Raw genomic sequence first — 26,958 nt, 5'->3', positions numbered from 1 at the left:
CTGTCCTCTGGCTCTCTTGGTGCCCCTTACTCTTCCAGACTGCCAACTCACAGCCTCTCCTAGAACAGTATGGTGTTGGTAGAGCAATTATGTCTTATTTCACAAGTATACATTTTCCCAACCTAACAACAGGGTAAATGCTTTAAAGCCACACCACCAGATGCCCCATAGATTAGACCTAGGAGGCTGTCTTGCCAATGGGTTTCAGTCCCAGGCAAGTTGGCTATGGATTCAATGTGACCAAAAAAAATGACAGCAAAACGTTCTTGGGGTGAAAGGGTTATACCCAACTTTATTTCCAGGTGGCAGGTCAGTCACTAGAATCCCATTCACTCAGAGCGAGTCTGTATGCAGCAAGCCAGTCTCTGCCTCTGGGCCCCTCTGTCTGCACAGCCATCCTCTGGGCCCCTCTGTCCTCACAGCCGTCCTGCACAGCCGTCCTTGGGCCTCTCTGCACAGTTGTCCTGTATAGCTGTCCTCTGGGCCTCCGTCCTTGGCGCTGCCACCACTCCAGCCTCTGCTCTGCTCTCCTGCAGCCTTGTAGCCCTGCCACCATGTTGTGCCCAGAGCACTGGGTGGAGCTCTTTTTATAGAATCAAAGCAATGTATTGCCCACAGGTGTGCAGTGAGCTAGTCAACCACAGCCAGGTGAGAATCCTGGCCACAGGAACTCTCATTTTATCCACAGAGGCCCACAATGCCCACCACATGGCAGGCCATCAACAAAGACCTGTCAATGAAAAAATGATTTCATCAACAAGTATCACTTTGCACATGAGGGAACTAAAAAATAGTGATGTTACAGTTTGTGTGAGGTCAGAAAGTCAAGAGGGAGGCAGATTATGGCCCAACAGGTCACATTCCTGGTAGCTTGCTCTGTGGCTGTGGCATCCTGAGGGCCTTTGGTGGGAAGAGCCACTTAGCCATGGAAGGAGAGGGGAGGAAGGCCTGTGGATGAGCCTCTGTCTGTGATGCCATCCCTGGGCCAGATAAAGGCCCCACTGCTCTCACCCCATGACCCCACCTACCATGTTCCAAATGGGGTCTTCACATCTTCTTCTGGCTTTTGTTTTCAGGAACACTTAGGGTTGCACATGTATGAGACAGCCAGCTGACCTTGAGCACACAGGCTGCTGCCAGGCCAGGTGTTAAGCAGAGGCTCAGCCCAGATACCTCACAAGCTTTCACTGCCTTCAAATAAGCATCTCAAGGACACTAGGTTTTCCAAACCAAATTATGATCTGGGAGTGCTGCAGAATTTTCCTTCAGGTATCATTTCTAGAACTTTTCACAATTCAGTAAACTAGTTCTTTAAAAATTCAAAAGAATACATCCCTACTTTTAATCCTTTACCATCTATTGACATGTTACCTTGTGCTGCCAGGAAAACCCACTGCCGTATGGACCTGGGCATAGTCTTAGGAGCCAGGGGTCTGGGTCCAAATCTCAGCTCCAGAATTTGATAACTGTGGGGGCATTGAGCTTTGTACCTCAATTTCCTCATATTTAAAAGGTTAATCATAATACCTAACTCATAGCCTTGTTTCAAGGGTTAAATGAGTCTGTGTGTATATGTATATACACCATATATATGTGCATATATATACACACATAAACATATTGTGTATATACTATGTACATAGATATAATCATACACATATATACTATACATGTATAGTTATGGCTTGAATTGTATTCCCCAAAAATTTATATGTTGAAGCCCTATTCCCTAGCACTTCAGAATGTGATCTTATTTGGAGATAGGGTCTTTACAGAAGTAATCAAGTTAAAATGGAGTTATTAGGAGAGGCACTAATCCAATAAGGCTGGTGTCCTCATAAGAAGAGGAAATTTGGATACAGACATGTACAGAGGGAAGATAATGTGAAGACACAGGGAGGAGATGACCACCATAAGCCAAGGAAAGAAACTGAGTACAAATTTTCCCACACAGCCCTCAGGAGGAACCAACCGCACTGACACCTTCAGACTTTTAGCCTCCAAAACCATGAGAAAATAAATTTGTTTTGTTGAAACAACCCAATTTGTGGTACTTTGTTATGGCAGTCCTAGTGTGTGTGTGTGTGTGTACAGAGAGGGGCACCACCACTCAAAAAGGCACCCAGCCCATGTAAATAGTAGCACTTAACTATTGCTAATAAAGTAGGAGATATGTTATTAATCAGAAAGTGTATAGTTTTATACCACATTTTTTAAAAACTCAGACCTGTGGATGCAAAGTCTCCCTAAGAGGAAATATAGGATGTCACGGTCCACGTGTACACCACTGAAATGCCAGGCTGGCCAGAATCATCTCATCAGATACAGATAAGACCCTAAGAGCTGAACCATCATGAGTAATAATGTGCAGTCTTTCTACAGCTAGTTCTAAATCCTTAGTGCTTTTCTCTCTTAATTATAAGTCAAAAATGGGGTGATATCATCACTGATTTAAAATTAATACAAACATTTCCTGCAGCTACTCTTTTCCACTTCCAAATGAGGGTAATGGAAATATATTCTGTTATATCAAGGCAAGCTACAAAAAATTACACTTTATAGCTAACTATCTGTGAATTCATCTCAGTATTGTGCAAACAAATGGCAATACACAAGTTTGGGAACTAAAGCTGAATCCAAGATTGCAACTGCCATCTATAAACCCTTATTGCATGTTGTGGGGAGGTTGGAGTTCCTATGGCCAGAATCCTCACTGAGCTTAAACCACCTCATGATGTAACTGACCTGTTGCTAGGCTACTGCTTCCGCACCTTTAGACAATAACCTATTATTGTGCTATATAAAGAGTTTGGCCCAGTGCTCTGGGCGGAGGCAGAGACACTAGAGCTCGACCTACTGCCAGGAGAACAAGCTGGTAATAAACCCTTTCTCCCCAAAGAATGTTTTGCTGTCAATTTCTTTGGTCACACTGAATCCATAGCAAACTTGCCCAGGGCTGAAACCCATTGGCAAGACACACGTATTCAGCAAAACAGTCTCATTTTCCCTCATGGCTGTTCATTATAAGCAAATTTTAGAATTGAACTCAATGTAATATAGATTAATACTAACACAACATCCTGATTCTTACAGTCTAACATCATGAATTAGAGAACTGAAGATTATGTTTGAAAAAGAGTATTATGATGGTTAACTTTATGTGTCAACTTGACTGGGCCACAAGGTGTCCAGATATTTAGTTAAAGTTTATTCTGAGTATGTTGTAAGGGAGTTCCTAGATGATATTAATACTTAAGTCAGTAGACTGAGTAAAGCAGATCACTCTCCCCAGTGTGGATGAGCTGCATCCATCCACTGGAAGCCTGAATAGAATAAAAAGGCTGAGTAAAGGCAAGTTCTCTCTCTCTCTGCCTGTCCTTAAGCTGGGATGTATACGTCTTCTCCTGCCTTCAACTCACACTGGAACTCACAACCTCAGGTGTCCCGGCTCTCAGATATCAGCTTCAAGCTAGAGCTACACCACTGGCTTCTCCTGGACCACCAGCTTGCTGACTGCAGATCTTGGGACTTGTCAGCCTCCAAAATCACAGTTAGGGAGCCAGTTCCTTATAACACACACTTTGAGAGAGCAGGAGAGATCTAGAGAAATTGATCCCCCCCTATCAGTTCTGTTTCTCTGGAGAACCCTGACTACTAGTACAGGGGCTGTTCTATACTGGCTACTATTCCCTATGGGATAAATGACTTTGTGAATTTCATTCAAATAAACTTTGCCTCCTGTAAACACCATTGTTACATTTCTTTCTTTCTGACTAACAAGAGTGGCGGCCAGGAAGCTCAGCCACTAGTTTCAGCTGAACCACAGCGACAGCACTGACTCTTACAGCTGGTGTCTTTGCTGTCTCTTATTTTATGGCTGCACTAAAGACTAAACGGGTTTATTAATATCACTGTACACACAAACACCTTCTGGAAAAGTGTAAGTATCGCCAATAAAGAGTTTTGGTTAATCTATATATATTGAAATTTCATCTGCATCTACTTTCATATAATAATGGTCAGGTATGTTTCAATTCCATGGAAGAAATGAGTGAACAAGGTTTGGCTTTTCTTTTCTCACTCTTCTCTCCATTTTACCCATAGGTATTTCCTCCAGACTAGAAGTGAATAATGTAAAAAAAATATGATTTGAAAAGGTACCACCTGACAGTTTCTGAAACATCACCATGTTCTCTATAATTATTTTTAACTGTAGGCTCAACAGGCAGATACACTGGCTTATGTCCTTCTGCCTCAGGTTCCTGAAAGACAAAACATAGCAATTACTATTAAAGGAAGGAATTATAAAAATCATGCATCTTTAATGAAAGGCACAGGAATAGAAATATTATCTAGCTCGGCTGGTTCCCAGTTTGAGCCTCTTGTGAACCTGCCCTGCCAGTAACTCTGGGAGTGATGAAGAGTACCATGCACTGGGGAGTCAGGATCTAGGACCCCAGTGCTCAGGATCCTGGGGTTCCAGTCCTGTCCCTTCATTTAAGCAGCTACATGACCATGGGCAAGTCAATTATATTTTGCAGATTTCAAGCATTTGTAGAATTGGGGGTCTGAAATACATCCTAATTAAGGCGGTTTGCATATTGGTTAGGGTATCAGTTCTGGGCCAGCCAAGTTGACCTGGATGAGTTCCTTAACTCCTCGCTGCTGTTTCCTTATCTGTGCTATGGGAACAATAAGAGAATTCCCTCAAAGACCCCTTGTGAGATTTAACCAAATTAACGCATGTGTAGTGCTCAGAGCAAAGCTTTCTTTAAATGTCAACTATTAGGGTTATCCTCAAAGTGCCTTGTCATTTTATAATTATTCAATGTTATGGCTCTGATACCTTCCCCCAAATTCACAGTATTCTGGAATTTCACTGCTGGATAGAAAGTGAACACACAAAGAAAATATTGAAATTGAAGAGTCCTATTTTTCTCTATCAATATATTAGTAGAGAGTTAAAAGTAACAAATTTCTCAAGTATCCAACACAGCTGAAATAGGCCATTGGTATAAAATGAGGAATTTCATATGGCAAATGCCTTAAAAGAGGTGGAAAGAAGACGGAAAATTGTTTTGTCTTTCAAGAGAAGGAAACCACATCTCCTGAGCTCCCAGCAGGTGCTGCATACTCTACCTGCTCTTCTTTAATCCCTCCAATATCACTATGAAGGATTCATTACTGCCCCATTTTTCAAGGAGACTAAATACATTCCCAAAGGCACACAGCTCCTCAAAGGCAGACTTAGAAGCCACCCAGGCCTGACTACAAAGCCTACGTGCCTTCAACACCAGAAGGCAGGCTCCAGAGCACAGGGTTTCCTCACTCAAGGTGACAGTGGCTAGGGAGATGTTGGTTTCTATAAAACAAATTACAGTTTAAGTGCACTAGAAAAATTTCCTCTTTAAAAGACCTCTTACATAAGTTTTGATATGAAGCAAAAAAGTGAAACAAAATAAAATCTTCTGAAAAATACTGTATTACTTCCTAATTTCTTAATATCAGTAACAGGAAAGTAAGAACAATTTAAGGACCATCAAATTAAGGATTGAAGAGCAGAAAATTGGAATGCAGAGAAGAATTAGAAACCAGATAACCTAAGTTCCAGCCCTCCCTTTGACAATACAGTCACCATCCCGGATTTGAGTTAAGGTGACTGCAGGGTATCCCTCCTAAGTGGTGAGATCGGAGTACAAGATGAGAGAACTTCCAATTTCAGCCATGCTAGTTCTAATTATTCAGTTTTGTCTTAGCAAAGAGAGTATTTCTAAAGTGTCTTACAAGTTGGAATACTCGATCTGAATTAATACCTCTCCTACAAATTCTTTTCTGACCTCTCGCCTTACCAGGTACAATTGGGATTTCACTCCTGCTCCCAGATTTGGGCCTCACCATTCCATAAGTATCGATATGACCTGACTGTACGTATGTTGCCAAAACTTCGTGTGAAGGCCCAGGGAGCAGAGACCACTCCTATACCTAGCACTGTGATGCACTGAGCAAATGTTCAGTAAATGATTGCTGCTTGAGTGAATGAATCTCTGATTTCCATTAATCTGTGCCTAAGTACATAGCCAGCTATATAATTTATGGAGCCCAGTGCAAAATGTGAGTTCAAGGTCCCTTCTTCAAAAAGCAGGGGGAACTTTTGGGGTGGAGCCAAGATGGCGGCATGAGTAGAGCAGCAGAAATCTCCTCCCAAAACCACATTTATCTATGAAAATATAACAAAGACAACTCTTCCTAAAATAGAGACCAGAGGACACAGGAAAATATCCAGACCACATCCACACCTGCGACAACCCAGTGCCTCACAAAGGGGGTAAGATACAAGCCCCGGCCCGGTGGGACCCAAGTGGCCCTCCCCCCAGCTCCGGAAGGGAGGAGAGGAGTCAGCAGGGAGGGAGAGGGAGCCCAGGACTGCTGAACACCCAGCCCCAGCCATCCAGACCAGAGTGCAGACACAGTGCATGCATGGGGTCCTCGATACTAGGGAAACAGGGCGGCAGGAACGGTGAGCGGGTGCCTGAGGCTGACGACGGAGAACAAAGAAACAGGAGCGGCCATTTTTTTTTCCCCTCTTTTTTTTTTTTTTTTTTTGGCAAGTGCTATTTGGAAGTCTTAAAGGGACAGGGACCCCAATACTAGGGAAACAGGGCAGCAAGACCGGTGACCGGGTGCCTGAGACTGGCGCCTGAGGACAAACAAAATCATGCATTTTTTTTGTTTTAGTTACTTATTTAATTTTTTTTTTCTTTTTGCTGCTGTTGTTGTTTTGGTTTGGAGAGTGCTTTTTGGAAGACTTAAAGGGGCAGGTACAGACACTTAGTCCAGAGGCAGGGAATCTGGGGATCTCTGGGGACTCTAACACCGTGGGCAGAAGGGAACACAGAGGACCCTTACGGAGATAAAAAGCCTCCCAGCCACTCCCCCTCCAATGGGGCTCCACCATTTTGGAGCAGCAGCCAGAGCCAAGCCACGCCCACAGCAACAGCAGAGATAAACTCCATAGGAGACGGGCAGGAAGCAGAAGCCCTGTCTGCACGCAGCTGCCCAGCACAAGCCACTAGAGGTCGCTATTCTCCCAGGAGAGGAAGGCCACAAACCAACAAGAAGGAAAGCTCTTCCAGCTGTCACTCATACCAGCTCTGCAAACTTCCTCTATCACCATGAAAAGGCAAAACTACAAGCAGACAAAGATCACAGAGTCAATACCTGAGAAGGAGACAGACCTAACAAGTCTTCCTGAAAAAGAATTCAAAATAAAAATCATGAACATGCTGATGGAGATGCAGAGAAAAATGGAAGCGCAATGGGATGAAGTCTGGAGGGAGATCCCAGATGTCAGGAAGGAGATCACAGAAGTGAAACAAACCCTGGAAGGATTTATAAGCAGAATGGATAAGATGCAAGAGGCCATTGAAGGAATAGAAACCAGAGAACAGGAACGTATAGAAGCTGACATAGAGAGAGATAAAAGGATCTCCAGGAACGAAACAATACTAAGAGAACTATGTGACCAATCCAAAAGGAACAATATCCGTATTATAGGGGTATCAGAAGAAGAAGAGAGAGGAAAAGGGATAGAAAGTGTCTTTGAAGAAATAATTGCTGAAAACTTCCCCAAACTGGGGGAGGAAATAATCGAACAGACCACGGAAATACAAAGAACCCCCACCAGAAAGGATCCAAGGAGGGCAACACCAAGACACATAATAATTAAAATGGCAAGGATCAAGGACAAGGAAAGAGTTTTAAAGGCAGCTAGAGAGAAAAAGGTAACCTATAAGGGAAAACCCATCAGGCTATCATCAGACTCCTCGACAGAAACCCTACAGGCCAGAAGAGAATGGCATGATATATTTAATACAATGAAACAGAAGGGCCTTGAACCAAGGATACTGTATCCAGCACGACTATCATTTAAATATGATGGTGGATTAAATAATTCCCAGACAAGCAAACCTGAGGGAATTTGCTTCCCACAAACCACCTCTACAGGGCATCTTACAGGGACTGCTCTAGATGGGAGCACTCCTAAAAAGAGCACAGAACAAAACACACAACATATGAAGAATGGAGGAGGAGGAATAAGAAGGGAGAGAAGAAAAGAATCTCCAGACAGTGTATATAAGAGCTCAATAAGTGAGCTAAGTTAGGCAGTAAGATACTAAAGAGGCTAACCTTTAACCTTTGGTAACCACGAATCTAAAGCCTGCAAAGGCAATAAGTACATATTTCTCAATAGTCACCCTAAATGTAAATGGACTTAATGTACCAATCAAAAGACACAGAGTAATAGAATAGATAAAAAAGCAAGACCCATCTATATGCTGCTTACAAGAAACTCACCTCAAACCCAAAGACATGCACAGACTAAAAGTCAAGGGATGGAAAAACATATTTCAGGCAAACAACGGTGAGAAAAAAGCAGGGGTTGCAGTACTAATATCAGACAAAATAGACTTCAAAACAAAGAAAGTAACAAGAGATAAACAAGGACACTACATAATGATAAAGGGCTCAGTCCAACAAGAGGATATAACCATTCTAAATATATATGCACCCCACACAGGAGCACCAGCATATGTGAAACAAATACTAGCAGAACTAAAGAGGGAAATAGACTGCAATGCATTCATTTTAGGAGACTTCAACACACCACTCACCCCAAAGGACAGATCCACCGGGCAGAAAATAAGTAAGGACACAGAGGCACTGAACAACACACTAGAACAGATGGACCTAATAGACATCTATAGAACTCTACATCCAAAAGCAAAAGGATATACATTCTTCTAAAGTGCACATGGAACATTCTCCAGAATAGACCACATACTAGTCCACAAAAGAAGCCTCAGTAAATTCCAAAATATTGAAATTCTACCAGCCAATTTTTCAGACCACAAAGGTATAAAACTAGAAATAAATTCTACAAAGAAAACAAAAAGGCTCACAAACACATGGAGGCTTAACAACATGCTTCTAAATAATCAATGGATCAATGAACAAATCAAAATAGAGATCAAGGAATATATAGAAACAAATGACAACAACAACACAAAGCACCAACATCTGTGGGACGCAGCAAAAGCAGTCTTAAGAGGAAAGTATATAGCGATCCAGGCACACTTCAAGAAGGAAGAACAATCCCAAATGAATAGTCTAACATCACAATTATCGAAACTGGAAAAAGAAGAACAAATGAGGCCTAAAGTCAGCAGGAAGGACATAATAAAGATCAGAGAAGAAATAAACAAAATTGAGAAGAATAAAACAATAGCAAAAATCAATGAAACCAACAGCTGCTTCTTTGAGAAAATAAACAAAATAGATAAGCCTCTAGCCAAACTTATTAAGAGAAAAAGAGAATCAATACAAATCAACAGAATCAGAAATGAGAATGGAAAAATCACGACAGACTCCACAGAAATACAAAGAATTATTAAAGACTACTATGAAAACCTATATGACAACAAGCTGGAAAACCTAGAAGAAATGGACAACTTCCTAGAAAAATACAACCTCCCAAGACTGATCAAGGAAGAAACACAAAAGTTAAACAAACAAATTACGAGCAAAGAAATTGAAACGGTAATCAAAAAACTACCCAAGAACAAAACCCCGGGGCCAGACGGATTTACCTCGGAATTTTATCAGACACACAGAGAAGACATAATACCCATTCTCCTTAAAGTGTTCCAAAAAATAGAAGAGGAGGGAATACTCCCAAACTCATTCTATGAAGCCAACATCACCCTAATACCAAAACCAGGCAAAGACCCCACCAAAAAAGAAAATTACAGACCAATACCCCTGATGAATGTAGACGCAAAAATACTCAATAAAATATTAGCAAACAGAATTCAACAGCATATCAAAAGGATCATACACCATGACGAAGTGGGATTCACCCCAGAGATGCAAGGATGGTACAACATTCGAAAATCCATCAACATCATCCACCACATCAACAAAAAGAAAGACAAAAACCACATGATCATCTCCATAGATGCTGAAAAAGCATTTGACAAAATTCAACATCCATTCATGATAAAAACTCTCATCAAAATGGGAATAGAGGGCAAGTACCTCAACATAATAAAGGCCATATATGATAAACCCACAGCCAACATTATACTGAACAGCAAGAAGCTGAAAGCTTTTCCTCTGAGATCAGGAACTAGACAGGGATGCCCACTCTCCCCACTCTTATTTAACATAGTACTAGAGGTCCTAGCCATGGCAATCAGACAAAACAAAGAAATACAAGGAATCCAGATTGGTAAAGAAGAAGTTAAACTGTCACTATTTGCAGATGATATGATACTGTACATAAAAAACCCTAAAGACTCCACTCCACAACTACTAGAACTGATATCAGAATACAGCAAAGTTGCAGGATGCAAAATTAACACACAGAAATCTCTAGCTTTCCTATACACTAACAATGAACCAATAGAAAGAGAAATCAGGAAAACAATTCCATTCACAATTGCATCAAAAAGAATAAAATACCTAGGAGTAAACCTAACCAAACAAGTGAAAGACCTACACCCTGAAAACCACAAGTCACTCTTAAGAGAAATTAAAGGGGACACTAACAAATGGAAACTCATCCCATGCTCATGGCTAGGAAGAATTAATATCATCAAAATGGCCATCCTGCCCAAAGCAATATACAGATTTGATGCAATCCCTATCAAATTACCAGCAACATTATTCAATGAACTAGAACAAATAATTCAAAAATTCATATGGAAACACCAAAGACCCCGAATAGCCAAAGCAATCCTGAGAAAGAAGAATAACGTAGGGGGGCTCTCACTCCCCAACTTCAAGCTCTACTACAAAGCCATAGTAATCAAGACAATTTGGTACTGGCACAGGAAAAAAGCCACAGACCAGTGGAACAGATTAGAGACTCCAGACATTAACCCAAACATATATGGTCAATTAATATTCGATAAAGGAGCCATGGACATACAATGGTGAAATGACAGTCTCTTCAACAGATGGTGCTGGCAAAACTGGACACCTACATGTAGGAGAATGAAACTGGACCATTGTCTAACCCCATACACAACAGTAAATTCAAAATGGATCAAAGACCTGAATGTAAGTCATGAAACCATAAAACTCTTAGAAAAAAACATAGGCAAAAACCTTTTAGACATAAAAATGAGTGACCTCTTCTTGAACATATCTCCCCGGGCAAGGAAAACAACAGCAAAAATGAACAAGTGGGACTATATTAAACTGAAAAGCTTCTGTACAGCAAAAGACACCATCAATAGAACAAAAAGGAACCCTACAGTATGGGAGAATATATTTGTAAATGACAGATCCGATAAAGGCTTGACGTCCAGAATATATAAAGAGCTCACACGCCTCAACAAACAAAAATCAAATAATCCAATTAAAAAATGGGAAGAGGAACTGAACAGACAGTTCTCCAAAAAAGAAATACAGATGGCCAACAGATACATGAAAAGATGCTCCACATCGCTAATTATCAGAGAAGTGCAAATTAAAACTACAATGAGATATCACCTCACACCAGTAAGGATGGCTGTCATCCAAAGACAAACAACAACAGATGTTGGAGAGGCTGTCGAGAAAGGGAAACCCTCCTACACTGCTGGTGGGAATGTAAATTAGTTCACCCATTGTGGAAAGCAGTATGGAGGTTCCTCAAAATGCGAAAATAGACTTACCATTTGACCCAGGAATTCCACTCCTAGGAATTTACCCTAAGAATGCAGCAGCCCAGTTTGAAAAAGACAGATGCCCCTATGTTTATTGCAGTACTATTTACAATAGCCAAGAATTGGAAGCAACCTAAATCCATCAGTAGATGAATGGATAAAGAAGAAGTGGTACATATACACAATGGAATATTACTCAGCCATAAGAAGAGGGCAAATCCTACCATTTGCAGCAACATGGATGGAGCTGGAGGGTATTATGCTCAGTGAAATAAGCCAAGCGGAGAAAGAGAAATACCAAATGATTTCACTCATCTGTGGAGTATAAGAACAAAGGAAAAACTGAAGGAACAAAACAGCAGTGGAATTACAGAACCCAAAAATGGACTAACAGGTACCAAAGGGAAAGGGACTGGGGAGGATGGGTGGGTAGGGAGGGATAAGTGGGGGGAAGAAAAAAGGGGGTATTAAGATTAGCATGCATGGGGGGGAGGGAGAATGGGGAGGGATGTACAACACAGAGAAGACAAGTAGTGATTCTACAACAATTTGCTATGCTGATGGACAGTGACTGTAAAGTGGTTTATACGGGGGACCTGGTATAGGGGATAGCCTAGTAAACATAATATTCTTCATGTAAGTGTAGATTAAGGATAACAAAAAAAAAAGAAAGAAAGAGAAGGGGGATTACTCCCTGATAGGATAAAACTAACTGTAAATCAACGATTAATGCATGCTTTAAATATCCTTAATTTTGATCACTTAAAGGGTATCAGATGATCAGCTATGGAGGTACACTTTTCTGATAATATTCCTTTCTCTTAAAAAAAAAAAAAGCAGTTCCTGTGTGGTGACCTCCAATGAGTTCTACACAATGGTATAAAGGGCATATCAAAGTGTGGGCAAAGGGTCTGTTTGTGTTTATACAGAGGATCAAAGCCTAATTTGGCTACCCAAAAAATGAGCTAAGATACGATATGAAGAAGAACTTCCAACATCAGCACTCTCTGGAAGACTCATACTAGAAGATGATCATCAAAAATCCTCAACAAAGATCCAGGCGATGCTGCAGTTGTAGCTGCATCCATCCCACCAGTTCCTGGACTTGCCATGGGAATGAAGAAGGAGATATCTAAGCTGGCCTGTGCTTCCAGTAAAACAACAAATTTGACTGGATCTGTACTGTTGGAACTCAACCAAGAATTAGGAGAAGTGCAAGTTGCAGCCCTCCAAAATCTTACAACTACAGACTATATGTTAAAAGAACATATGGGATGTGAACAGTTCCCAGGAATGGGTTGTTTTAATTTGTCTGATTTCTCTCAGACTGTTCAAGTACAGTTGGACAATATCCATCATATCAAAGACAAATTTTCACAAATGCCTAGGGTGCCTAACTGGTTTTTTTGGCTTCACTGGAGATGGCTGGTAATTATAGATCTGCTTTGGTTATGTAACTGTATTCCTATTATGTTAATGTGTGTGTGCAATTGAATTAGTAGTTTAAAACCTATACGTGCTTAAGTGACTCTACAAGAAGATATGTCAAAGAAATAATCAACCCTCCCATGTTTTCTTCCGTCTGCTACCTCTATAGCTTCTCTTCTTCCTTCCTAATTACAACCCTTAAAGAGAATTCATGCCTCATATCGAATTTACCGAGTATCATAATTCCTCCAAGTGGTAAAGATACCTCAAGACAAATGCTGGGCATAGAAGCCACAGGGCATAAATCTGCAAAGAAGTAAAAAGCTAACCTTTTCAAACAATATGACTTCTCTCTCACTTACCAACTTTACATCTCCCTGTATAGCCCCAGAAGATGACTGGTTAGCCAGAGACGGGTAAGATTCCTCAAGGGAGGGACAACCTAAGACAGGCACAGTCGCAGGGGGGCCATCAGGTGAGAAATTGGGGATCAACAGAGGTGAGGCTTAGAACCTCACCCCCCGCCCTGTTTTGAGAGAAATCTTCTGCATCCGTGGATGTTTTAATGCCCTTGTCTAGCTTGGATTAACACATAGTCTACAGGCACACACCTGATCATCTACATTTGCTCTCTTACAACATTAAACTATGTTTTCTACCTTTATCTTGCATCTACCTACCACTTCAGCATTTTATTAAAAATAGAAATAATAATAATAATAATAAAGGGAGAAATGTGGGATCCACATATAAATCAAGTATAAAAATCAAACGAATATTCATATTTGACCTGATTGTTTATAGTTCATAATGCATGATCGAAACCGAAAGTTTCTATGATGAATGCCCTTGTACTGTTCACCATGTAAGAACTTATTCACTATGTAAGAATTCGTTCACCATGTAAGAACTTGTTCGTTATGCTTCAGAAGATTGGAGACTGACGAGAGTTAGGCTTGAGATGGATTAATGATTGTGCATTGAGCATTGACTCCCCTATACAGAATTTTATTGTTGTTAACAACCATTTGATCAATAAATATGAGAGATGCCCTCTCAAAAAACAAAAAACAAAAAAAACAAAAAAAAAAAGCAGGGGGAAAAAGTTATGTCAAAGGTACTAAAACACCAGGTTTCCCCTTTGTTCTGTGATCTCCCTCTTCATTTGTCATGGTACCTTTTATTTGCTATTTAATGGCATTTTAAATAAAGAAAAATTAAATATTTAAATTATTATTAAGAATCTTGTTCATCTTTGTACTGTGCAATGATAGCTTTAAACACATTTATAAGAGACTTCGCAAACCACATGACCATGAAGTCGGACCAGAACAAATACAGTCCTAACAAATTAAGGAATAAATGACAAAATTCAACTTCTCTTCTGGCATGAGCTTACACAACAGTAACAAGAAAAGTCAAGAAAAACCGTTTGTGATTGGCAGAGGGCCTTGTGGAATAGCTTTCTTCAACTTGTAATAATACCAAGAAAATCTTTCATTTAGCTGATTGCAAACCAAATTTATTCCCATGGAGATAAAGTCTTTCAATAGTACATAAAATGTTCAGTAAGTAAGTTTCTATCTTCTTTGGAAAAAAAATATAAAGAGAGAGAACAGAGAAATACGCTATTGATATAGAGGATTACAGATGGAAAAATTGCTGGGTTTTATTTACTCATATTCCATTCTCCTCTGCTCATGCAAGAGGCTGGCAAGACATTATATCATAATTATGGACTCCCGGAGCAACTTCAGTATCAATGGCTCGTATTGTTGCAAGCCCATGAGCTCCCAGATTGCATCACACAGGAAAGTAGCAGGCACTAATTTCATCGCATTTTTATACTTCCCCCATTCCCACCGTTGCCCACATAATTCCCTGCGGGGTCTAATTAGCTCTATCAGGGCTGGGGGGAATAAAATTATAAGCAATTTCAAGTAAATGTGGGGTTGCTACCCTTAAGAAATCTGGCGAAATGCTAACCTTACCCAAACACAGTTTATCTCCCATTTCTGAAGAAACTGAATAGCTTTATTTGTTGTGTTTAGATTTAATCAAGGATAATAGCTCTTAAATAATATCAACCTAGGTGGTTTGCACTTTGGTGTTTTCCTGGAATTGGAAGAAAAAAAGGCAACTTGAATATAATTTTTGTTGGCTCTTAAGTGATAGCTGTGAAGATCTAATAACTCCTCTGTGCTCCCTTTCCTCTCCTGTTTCATTATCTGCACTGCCCAGAATCCTGGCTTTAATCCTGTGCAAACTGCAATGAAGGGTGCTTAGGAAAGGATTTCCTGAAGAGTCACTTTCTGGGAAAATGAGCTTAATTATATCAGATACTAATCAGTTATTTAAAGTTCAGAGGAATAATCTCTTTCTTTCTTTTGCAGTCAAAGTGCCTAAAACTTCTCAACATAAACAAGAGCACTGTCAGAGTTGCTTCCTTTCCCCATTGCCTCATTATTAATTCATCTGGCTTCAGAATCTTGGCTCTAATCAGGGAGATGGCTCCTGCGCTGCACTTATAATCAGCCTGATACCAAAAGGGCCTCATGCAATCACCCTCCCAAATCCACAGATGACTCCTAACAAAGAAACACATTTGCAAGGCAACTAGTATGCTGAGACCCAGTTCACTAGTGTCTAATGGCCGGAGCTCAGGGGCTCACCCCCACTGTCTTCTTCTTCTCACTGTCCAGTCTCAATCTTGGTCAGACAAAGCAGGGAAAAGGAGACCCAAAGAGACTTCCAGAGAGGATCTGAGGAGACAGCCAAGACCAGGGGCCACGCCTGGCCACCCAAGGACTGAATTTGTATTCAAAACATTCTAATTTTTCCTGCCTTCTTCTTCCACCCCATTAGTATTTAGAGGCTAACATTCAAATAATGAAGTTATTTACATAAAACTGCAAGATGGGGGGCTTATTTTGAATTCATACAATTCTACAAACAGGAGGCCTGTGTTCTGATGTGTGAAAAATTGGTAAGTGCTGAACTGAGGCACCCATCTTTCCACAAAACAAGATTCCTTTTTCTCTATCATTCCCACTCCATCAAGTCAGCTTATTCTCTTACCTACCCAGCTCCTATAGATACTTGAGTATTCTCCTGAATATAAAACCCAGGCTTCTCTACATGGACTTTTCTCCAAGTTTCTCCAGATAGTGGCTGCTCTTGTCCAAAATGCCAGGGGTAATCAGCCCATAAAAGGAGAAAAATGTATAAAGCATATGCTTTACTCAGAAGGTTTTATTTATAGAAACTTACATAGAAGAAGGATCATTCCCTCATTCAGCACATATTTCTGGAGCACCCACCATGTGCCTGATACAATTTGAAGAACTAGAGATTCATTAGTAACAAAACTAGATCCATGCCTTTACCAAGTTTTCCTTCTCTTGTGAGACAAGCAATAACTAGAAAAATAAATGCATATCACATTTAGTTAACAGCAAGTGCTGAGAGACTGAATATACAAATGGGTGATGGCCAGACTATCTATAAAAATAGAATTCTGACCCACAGCCTTCAGCAACCTGCCCCAGAAATCAACCTAGAAGCCAGACTGCTGTAAGTCAGACTTGTAGGAAGTCAGACTACTACCTCTAGTGATAGTCCAGGAATCCCAACAATAACCCTAGTAACAATCAACCCCAAATGGCCAGAATTTGATTAATAACTGGCAGCTTCCCTGATGGTTGCAGCTGTTTCCAACTTAGGGCCAACCAGAGAAAGACAGATGCATGCCCCCCACCAATCACACAGCAAGCCCCTTCAGGTGAGCCCACTTACAGCCTCCTGAGGCCAGCAGCCTCCAGACAGGGCAGTTCTCAAGCCTTCCCTTTTTCTGCTATAAGCTTTCCCACTCCTCTGCCTGCCTTTGAGTCCTGCCAAATGCAAGGGATGGTGGCTTACTCCCTTGCTCTAGCAAGCTCTGAATGAGTAGCCTTTGCTGGTTCTCATTTGGGTAGTCTTTATTTCCACAGGGCTTTGAAGCCAAATAAAGCAAAGCAAGAAGGGACAGAGTAATGAGTGGATGGGAAGGAGATGACATTGGAGTCGAGTCCTGAGAAAGAGAGGAGGAGGAATGACGGAAGCCATATGACTGTGGTGGAAGAGCATTCCAAGCAGAGGGAACAGCGACACAAAGGCCAGTGGGAAAACAAGCTGGCGTGCTCCAGATTTAGTGAGCAGAAAGAAGGAGGGAGAGAGTGGCAAGTGAGAAGATGAGACAGGTCACCGCAGGCCAGATGCCAGGCTTCATGGGGCTCATCAGCCCTGGAAGAACTAGATTTCCTCCTCAGTGTAACAGAAAGGCACCATAAGATCTGGGCAGAAGAGTGACAGGCCCGGACTCCACCCTCAGCCTGCTGTGTGGGGAATGGAGGGCGAGAGTGCCAGCAACAGAGCAGGTACAAGGGAACTGCCATGATCCACGTGAGAGCTGACGGCCACCAGGACTGGTGTGGAGCAGTGGGCGTGATAAGAGCACCCAAAATTGGGATGTAAAGACTGCCAAGGTGTTGAACGTGAGGTTAAACAAAGTAAGGAGTCAAAGATGGCCCCTACTCCCCTTCCTCCTATATTCTAGCCAAAAGTACTAACTCCTCTTGCCTCCACACCCCACACTCCTACCACCACCCCCTTCAAAGGTACTTGCCCGGCAGGACGAATAGATGTAGATTAGCGTATCCATGAGCGGATGAGGCCAAGCCTGTGGTCTGGGGAGCTCCTGAGGGGGGAACAACAGCAGTCGTAACAGCCGAGCCAGGCAGACTGTGTGTGGAATATTCTGAGGACCCCTTCTCTAAAATGCCCCAGCCACAACATCCAGGCCTCTCAGAGCGCCAGCCTTCAGAGAATCCAAAGCTCTTCTCTCTTTATTCCTCAGTCAGCTTCATTGCCCTTTCCTGGTGGCGCCCAGACCTTGTGGTGAACACTGGCTGGTGCCCACACCCTCTGGTCCCTCTCCATGTCTTTGCAAGCCCGCCTGACTTCCAGCTATGCTTCCAGACTGGAGAAGACTGGGAATGAGTGCCTCCCCACAACCCTCATCCCTGCCTAACCCACCACCGTACCCCACACAGCAGCCCTGGGCCAATCAATGCCTGACAGGTGGGGCGTAAACACTCCAACTTTCTCATCCCGTGCCCAGAGTAGTGTGGAGGCATGTGCTTTGTACCACTTTCCAAAGTGACCCACTGTGGCTGGCAGCCTGATAGACTCTTGGTGACTCGCTCTACCCTCACCTAGCACTGCTCTTCCCAATCAACAGTTTGGTCTTGAGTTCTTGGCTCAAGGTCTGCTTCTGGGGACTCAAACTTAGACCACCTGCTATGGTCTGGATGTTTGTGTCCCTCCAAAATTCTTATGTTGAAATCCTAACACCCAAAGGTGATGGTATCAGGAGGTAGGGCCTTTGGGAGGTGATGAGGGTGGGTTCTCATGAATGGGATTAATGCTTTCATAAATCAGACCCTACAGAGCTCCCCAGCACCGTGCACCACGTGAGGATGCAAGAAGTCGTCAGTCCACAACCTGGAAAAGAGTCTCGCTAGAACCCGACCATGCTGGCTCCCTGATCTTGGACTTCAGCTTCCAGAACTGTAAGCAATAAAATTCTGCTGTTTATAATCCACCCAATGTATGGTATTTTGTTATAGCAGCCTGAATGGACAAAGACAGCTCCCATGACAGATTTTTTTTTTGAATTCTCAGATAGTATTCATGTAATGCAAAGCAGCAACAACAACAAAAAAAATCGGCTCCAGATCATGGTTTATAATTACCACTGCTTCCTAAAAGGACCTGGGCTCCCTGAAGGAAAGGCTGATTCAGAGTTGAGACAAGGAAGGCACAAGACAATCATAAAGTATCTTATTGGACTGAAAAATGAGGAAGTGCTCAAAGAATGATCAGAACATATTAAAAGGACACAAGGCAGCTTGAAGGGGTTTCCATTGGCTAAATCTGGGACCACTGAAAATCAATGTAAATAAATACATTAATAGACTGTAACCCACCAAATAAAACAAGAATCCATGACTCTAGGTAGATAATAAGGAAATAAACAAACATAAGAAATGGGAAAGCTCTTCCTTTTAATGGAATACTAAATAGTGAATATAGAAAGAATGATAAATCAGTAAAACTTTATTTTTAAAAATCGTAGTAAAAATTGAGGCACAAAAATCATCCATGGATGCTAAATCTAGAAAGGGGAGTTTGATGAGGAATGGGATATTTAAATGGGCTCAAAGTAACTTCCCACAAATTACTTATTAATTACAAAAGGAAAATTAGTAATTGTACAGTAGAGAAAAAATGGAACAAAACAAAGACCATCCCCTTAAATATGCCCAAAGATTCTCACTTATTCCTAAGAAAGGAATGAGAAATAAGATCAGAATCTCACTGACTGTACCACATACATCTTTAAGATAGATGCTATGCTTATATTAACAAACTGGTTACATGTACACAGGCACAGAGGCATTCTCTACTACTCCCTCCATTCTTTTCATAAAGACTAAATTTTGTTAGAAAACGGTGCCACATCTAGGTGAGCCCCACCTGATCATTCTTCAAAATCGTTAGTGCTCAAAGTTCTGAGGCAACAGAAGACAATGAGTGAATTTGTATGAACTAACCCTTTACTGATTGAGCCTAACACAGCCTGTGGCCCCAGGCGAGCATAATCACATTCAGTCCGTTAATGAATATGCATGCTATCCCTTTGTGCTGCTTAAATCACTGGCCTCCTGTTTGAGCTACCTAATATTTCAACATCAAACTGCAGCATAATTGTCTTTCTCTGCCTCCCCCCCACAAACCAAAAGTTGAGGCTCTTCCCATTCTTTTATTTTTTTAACCAATTTTTCATGTTTATCACTTAAGATCAGAAGTTTTCAGACTTTTTTAGCAGCATGTTATGGCCTGAATTGTGGCTTCTTAAAGAGCCTACATCCTAATATAGGTCTACACTCTAATACCCATAACCTGTGAATGTGAACTTATTTGGAAAAAGAGTCTTTTCAGCTATAATTAAGTTAATTAACTTAATTTACTTTTTATAACTTAAAGATTTGGAGATTAAGGGATTATCCTTGATTTCTCATAAACCCTAAATGCCTTCACAAGTATCCTTGCAAGAGAGAGGCAGAAGGAGATCAGAAACACATTTACAGAGGTGATGTCAAGATGGAACTGAGAATCAGCCACAAACCAAGAAATGCCAGAAACCCCCAAAACTAGAGGAGGCAAGGAATGGATTCTTCCCCAGAGTCTCCAGAGGGAGCGTGGTCTCATTAACACCTTAATTTCAGACTTCTGGCCTCCAGAACTATAAGAGAATAAATTTCTATTATTTTAAGTCACCAAGTTGGTGCACTTGTTACAGCAGCCACAGGAAACTAATATGTAGCAGAAACACTCATCCAAATGAAATCTTATACAGCCCCCAGTATGCAAAATACCTCCAAGGAGAACCACTGCTATAAAACAGGGGTGGGGCCAGTAGCCTCCCACCCAGGTCATCCATCTCCTCCTGCCCTCTCCCCTTTCTTTCACAGCCAGGGGCACTGAAGGCACCCACCCACTGGCCTGGGAACACCACAGTATCTCTACATAACAGCGTTCCAAAACCACTCTTCTAAAACATTCATCATAGTCTGTATTTTAATGCTTTAATTCCCTGGATATACATTCCATCCCATATGTACTCTTTTCTTCTCCTTGCTTTTTTATTTAACCGCCCCTTGCCTTACATGAGTATCCTTTTGGAAAAGGTGACAAAAACAGGCATGCGAGTTGAGCACCTGGCTCTGTCTGTGAGCCACACTCTCCTGTGAATGACAGGTCATTCCTGCTCCTGTCACCTGTTTTAAACTTGTAGTTTGGAATTTTCCTTTCTTCCTCAGCTTCCAGTTTTGATATCACTTCCAAAGTTTATGTTTGGCCTGTTAAGAACCTCCCTTTTCATTTCATTTGGTGTTTCTCAGCCTTAGACTCCTGATCTTTACCCTGGTTTCATTGGCAGCACCCTCTGAAGATCTAACTGCCAGTCCTGAGTTACCTGCTGTAGACCACACATTAACTCCCTGCAAAGTCCGCAGTGTTTCCTGACAGCCCTTCTAGGCTTTCTGAGGCCAGAAGAAGTATTCCCTCAAGTAGAATCATCCAGAGTTGATTCTGCATGTTCCAGGGCCATACACAGGCCTTGATTAATACTCCAGATGAGAGGCAAAATAAATTGCTTTATAGAAACTCTGTGAGTAGGACATAGAAGTAGGACAAGAAACAAAGGGCCTCTAAGTCACACATTTTTTTAGATGACTCCTGCCATCAATGACCCTCTTTTCCACTCTTTCGTTTTTTTAACCAATTTTACAGTTTGACATTTTTTATGTAATCAAGACAGAGGAATAAGTGTATACACAGATACATTATTTTTCAAAGAAACATGAAAATTAGCTAGTGGTTATAGAGGGTGGTGATAATAGGATAAAGAAGATAGGGATAGGATCACCTCTAAATATACCCTTGTACATAATTTTGATTTTTGAAGTATGTGACTATTCTACATATTTAAAATATCAATCCAAAACTAAGTCTTAAAATTGTACATAATCAGAAATGAACCTAACTGCATATAAAATTGGTAACCACAGAGAAAATCAGTATTCAAAATATCTTTGAATATAAAATTCTGTACCTCCTTAGAGTGCATATTCTAAAGGTAAAGAAGAGCAAAAAAATATTAAACCTAGTGGGTTTACTATGAGCATTAATATTAGAATTCTAATTATTAAACTAGTTTATGATTACAATTTTGAAGGAGGAGGTTTTTAGTAGAGAATGTTATACCTGGATAATTTGTCTCTGAAATGTAAAGGTAAAATGTGCTAACACATATTCTCCTGTGGAAAAAAGAAGTAACTTAAAAATATGCTCCAGAAACCAATAGAAGAGTCACATTTAAAGGATCAAAAATATGTAAGTTGTGGTATAAAATGATTAACCAGTCTTCCCTTACTCAAATGAGAATGTCTGTTGGGTTTTATGTTCCCAGATAGATTCCACATCTCAGGATATAAGTTGGCCCTACAATGCTATCTTGGCTGCTTTTTCTATCTTACCAATACCAAAAAGCAGTTTCTTGAATCCTCTTCTGTATCCCAGAATTCAGAAAGAAGCTTTTGCCATGTCACCCTACACCAGTTAGGATGGCCAACATCCAAAAGACAAGCAACAACAAATGCTGTCGAGCATGTGGAGAAAGGGGAACCCTCCAGCACTGCTGGTGGGGATGTAAATTAGTTCAACCATTGTGGAAAGTAATATGGAAGTTTCTCAAAACACTAAAAATAGAAATACCATTTGACTCAGGAATTTTACTCCTAAGAATTTACATGAAGAAAACAGGATCACAGATCCAAAAACACATATGCACCCCTATGTTTATTACAACACTATTTACAATAGCCAAGAAATGGAAGCAACATAAATGCCCATCAGCAGATGAAGGGACAAAGAAGATGTGGTATATATATATATATATATATATACACACACACACACACACAATGGAATATTATTCAGCCATAAAAAGAAAACAAATCCTACCATTTGCAACAATATAGATGGATCTAGAGGGTATTATGCGCAGTGAAATAAGCCAGACAGAGAAAGATAAGTACCAAATGATTTCACTCATATGTGGAGAATAATAACAAAGCATAAACTGAAGGAACAAAACAGCTGCAGACTCACAAAACCGAAGAGTAGACTGGTGGTTACCAAAGGGAAAGGGGCTGAGGAGGGTGGGTGGGAAGGGAGGGATAAGGGGATTAAGGGGTATTATGATTAGTCCACATAATATTGGTGGGGGGGTGCGTGTGGCATGGGAAAGTAAGTATAGCCCAGAGAAGAGAAGTAGTGACTCTATAGCATCTTACTCTGCTGATGGAAAGAGACTGTAATGGGGTATGTGGTAGGGACTTGATAATAGGAGAGAATGTAGTAACCACAATGTTGCTCATGTGAAACCTGAGCAACTTTCAACCATTGTGGAAAGTAATATGGAAGTAATATGGAAGTTTCTCAAAACACTAAAAATAGAAATACCATTTGACTCAGGAATTTTACTCCTAAGAATTTACATGAAGAAAACAGGATATACATAAGATTGTATATCAGTGATATCTTAATAAAAATTTTTTTAAAAAAGCCTTTGCCATGTTTGATTTTCACTTAAAATAACCTATTTTATTCTGTTCCAGCACTTGCTCTAATAATAGATAAACTATTTACATGGTTAAGATGCTGTGCTGGGAGAATCATTGAAGTATTTTTTTCTTTCTTCTTCCATAAAAGTGTAGCTGTATAGAGCAACATAATAACCATTTTTATCACTAGAGAATTCAAATGTTTTCCTGCAACTTCAAAACTCATTGAATGATCTAAGTCTGAGTTTTGTTTTGATTTGTTAATTGCTAAAAATGAAATAAAAAACTAGCCTATAGCAGATATCACCTTCTTCACTCTTTTTATCATCTTCCACCTAATAGTTACAAATGTCCCTGCATTTACTATATTTTAAACTCTGAAACAAATACACTTTTTAAATGCATACAGTAACATGGAGCGATAGCATTTACCTCTGGATGACAACATTCTGTCTAACTTTTTCCTTACACTTTAATGTTTTTCAAGTCTTCTGAAAAACTTATATAACACTTTCAGAGCCACAAAAATAGATGTTCAAATAGTACATACAATTATATATACATAATATGATAATTATGTTTTTTTAATTAAGAAAACCAACAGTTACTTTTTCTGATAAGATTCATTATTTTCCAGGTTTTCTATGATGAATGTATATTACTTTTATGATGCTTAAGGGGATATTTTTGTGGTTATTTTGGTGGTGAGGGAAAAAACAAGCCAAAATCACTAATCAGATATCACCAGGTTATTTATTACTAATTGGGACAGGCAAGAAAGAGACATGGAGGCACACTTACGTTCAGGGACACTTTGCTCCCACATCTACTCCAACCGCACATGGTGAACAGCAAAGGAAGGGCCTGATCAAACTCATCATCCCAGCCATCTTCTCAGCTCTCAGTTCTGCACCTTTGTGGGTCACAGCAGGAGGGAGGTGGACTTTACTATCTCACCTTCCATTCCTTCTCCCTCCCCAAATTTTCCACTGTGCCATGAAACTAGTCCAGTCCAAACACTGCAGCGTTGCTCTCTCTGCCTGGCATGTGAATTGGAGAGCTGTGTGTTTATTTGCAAAGAATGACATGGTTGCCTTGTAAAGCTCAGAACTGACTGCCCTAAACAGATTTTGGTTTACAGGACTCTTTCAAACTGCATTACTTTTTCCCTAATAAAGTTTTCCTCCTTGCTGCCAAAGCAGAGAGAAACATTTTATGGCTCACCTTTAAAAATGATATGGCGGGAGGCTGATAGCACAATAAGAAATTTGATTCCTCTGATAGAAAAAGCAGCCCTGGCAGGCCTTATTCTATAGCAACTAATAGCCTCTAAGTACACATATCTCTGTTTTTTAAAATATCCAGTATAAATGCCTGCTGTGCATTTTGTAATAAATTGTCAAGTGTTCTTTTGCTATTATGTCACCCTGGGTGACCTAAAAGGAGAGAAGTGGCTGATCTACCATGGGCTTTAAAACTATTTTTTAATAATCTGTGTTGCCTCTGCACTACATGACGACAATGACCATGCAGGGGTGGGTGCTGTTATGAGTCCCCACCCCTTGAGCGTTTATACTAGTGTTGGGCTCATAAGCATTCCTCCTCAAGCCTTGCTGTGGGCACAAGGATATTTTCATTCTTGTCTTATTTTTCCTAATATCCTTCACTATAGTATCCCATAGTTCTTTAGACCCTTGTGGGAAGCTTTGGACCTGTTTTTTTTGGGGGGGAAATGTGTCCATGCTTCTTTAATAATTCCATTCTTGAGCTGTCATTTTATCTATCTCTGCCTCCACTCCATATTCCACATGAGAAGGGCAGCTTTTCTCATGGTGGGAAAAAACTGGACTTCAGAGTCAAATGCCTTGATTCTACTGCCTTGGTTGGTGAACTAGGTGGATGAGTTACAGTGCGCAACTCATCCTAAGATTCAACTACATCATCAATTAGTTGATGAAAATAGCACATCACAAAATTGCTGCAACAAAAAGAGATACGATGTTGGAGGTTCCAGCCAATAGCAGACCTCAGGCAAAGGCAGCATTTATTCTAATCAGTTGCATCATTAACACCTGCCCTCACTGACTTCTGTCAATGTCCTGCCTTATAAAGTACTGCTAAGGGCTTTTCTTATTGCCCATTGTTTAGATGAGTTTAGTGTTGTTCTGCGCTCTGCATATTTCCCTGTGCACTTTCTCTTCTTTATTGCCGGAGGCTATTACATACCTTTCGTCTGAGCACCAGTCCCTCTGGGTCCACCATTAAACCTTCTCTAACAAAAAGAGCTGTTTCTACCTTTTGTTTCCTGTGTTGACTTAAGTATGTATTCAGCAAACAGGCCTGAGTGCATGGACTTGTCTAGACATGTTGAAAGCAAAGCATCTGCCTGCCCAGGGTTTACAGTCTAGGGGAGAGATAAGATGAGCACACAATAACTATGCTAGAAGAAGTGAAGCTCAGCTTTTTATAACACTTAATTTTGTAAAATCAAATAGAAACAATATAGTACAAGCCAGCATGACTTAGTTAACACCTGAAACCATGCTAAAGCAGATGTCAGAAGACTTCTTATATTTCCAGGTTGAGAATAAAAGAGGAAGAGATGAAAACGACAAATGCTGTATCATTCCACTTATATGAATACCTAGAACAGGTAATTCATAGAGACCCGAGAGCAGATTAGAGATTACCAGGGGTCAAGGGCAGGGGAGAATGGGGAGTTACTACTTAATGGTTACAGAGTTGCAATTTGGGGAAATGAAAAGTTTTGGAAACAGTGATGATGATTGCACATATTGTAAATGTAATTAATGCCACTGAATTGTATATTTAAAAATGGCTAAAATCACAAATTTTATGTTATATATATTTTACCACAATACAGAAATAGAAAAGAAAATCAAAATACAGAGTTACAGAGAGCAAAGCATATCCCTTCCCACCACAGTCCCAGCCCCTCTGGACTACATGCTGTTCTGTACACAACTCTTCCAAGAAGCTCCTTACTTGCCTAGAACACTCTTCCCACAGGTAAGTATTTTTTGAAAGCCTAATGCATGTCAGGCATTGTGCTAGGTGCTGGAGAAAAACAAAAAACACCTCATGCCTGTGCTCAGTCCAGACCCACAGTCAAAAATGCCATTGTCCTATTTGTCCTTCAAGAAGCTTCTGAGATCACCAGGTTGGAAGGAATGGCCCTCTTGTCTGTATCCCCACAAGCTTTTCTTGGCCCATTACCTGAACCCTCATTTCAGTCTCCCTTGTATTTTGCCCTTTACATTTTGGTCTCTGCCCACCCAAAGCCCCTCTCCTGCTCTGGCAAACTCCTCTGAGGTCTAGAATCTAACTTTTCAACCTCACACCTGCCCCCACACAATGCATGCACAGTAGGCCCTCAACCTATGTTAAGTTCAACTATCTAGAGACCAACATTTTCAGAGCCTGCCAACTGCCCAGTAGCAGCCCCCTCCCACTCTGCTTTCTCATCATACTGCCTTTATAAACTGCTTCTCAGCCATGAATAATAAAGAAAAAGGACTATTTTTCCTTTGTGAATTAGGCTTAGTATCAGGATGGCTGAGCTGTGGTCA

At 40.8% G+C, this 26,958-nt stretch overlaps 1 long non-coding RNA gene across 2 annotated transcripts in view; it reads right to left on the bottom strand.

Moving 5' to 3' along the window:
* Positions 1–271: 271 nt before the first annotated feature.
* The window catches only part of LOC108401363 (uncharacterized), a 71,415-nt gene continuing 44,728 nt past the window's right edge, over positions 272–26,958 (bottom strand). Inside the window, exons 5-6 of one of the 2 annotated variants that reach the window (XR_012133370.1) lie at positions 24,170–24,281; positions 272–4,262 (exon numbers count right to left, since the gene is read on the bottom strand). This is a non-coding gene — a long non-coding RNA (uncharacterized lncRNA). The remainder of the gene's footprint in view (positions 4,263–24,169; positions 24,282–26,958) is intronic. The other variant, XR_005061979.2, reaches the window with a different exon arrangement.

Source organism: Manis javanica, chromosome 7 (assembly GCF_040802235.1).
Source record: "Manis javanica isolate MJ-LG chromosome 7, MJ_LKY, whole genome shotgun sequence".
NCBI lineage: Eukaryota > Metazoa > Chordata > Mammalia > Pholidota > Manidae > Manis > Manis javanica.
This window is presented reverse-complemented; position numbering and strand designations above follow the sequence as displayed.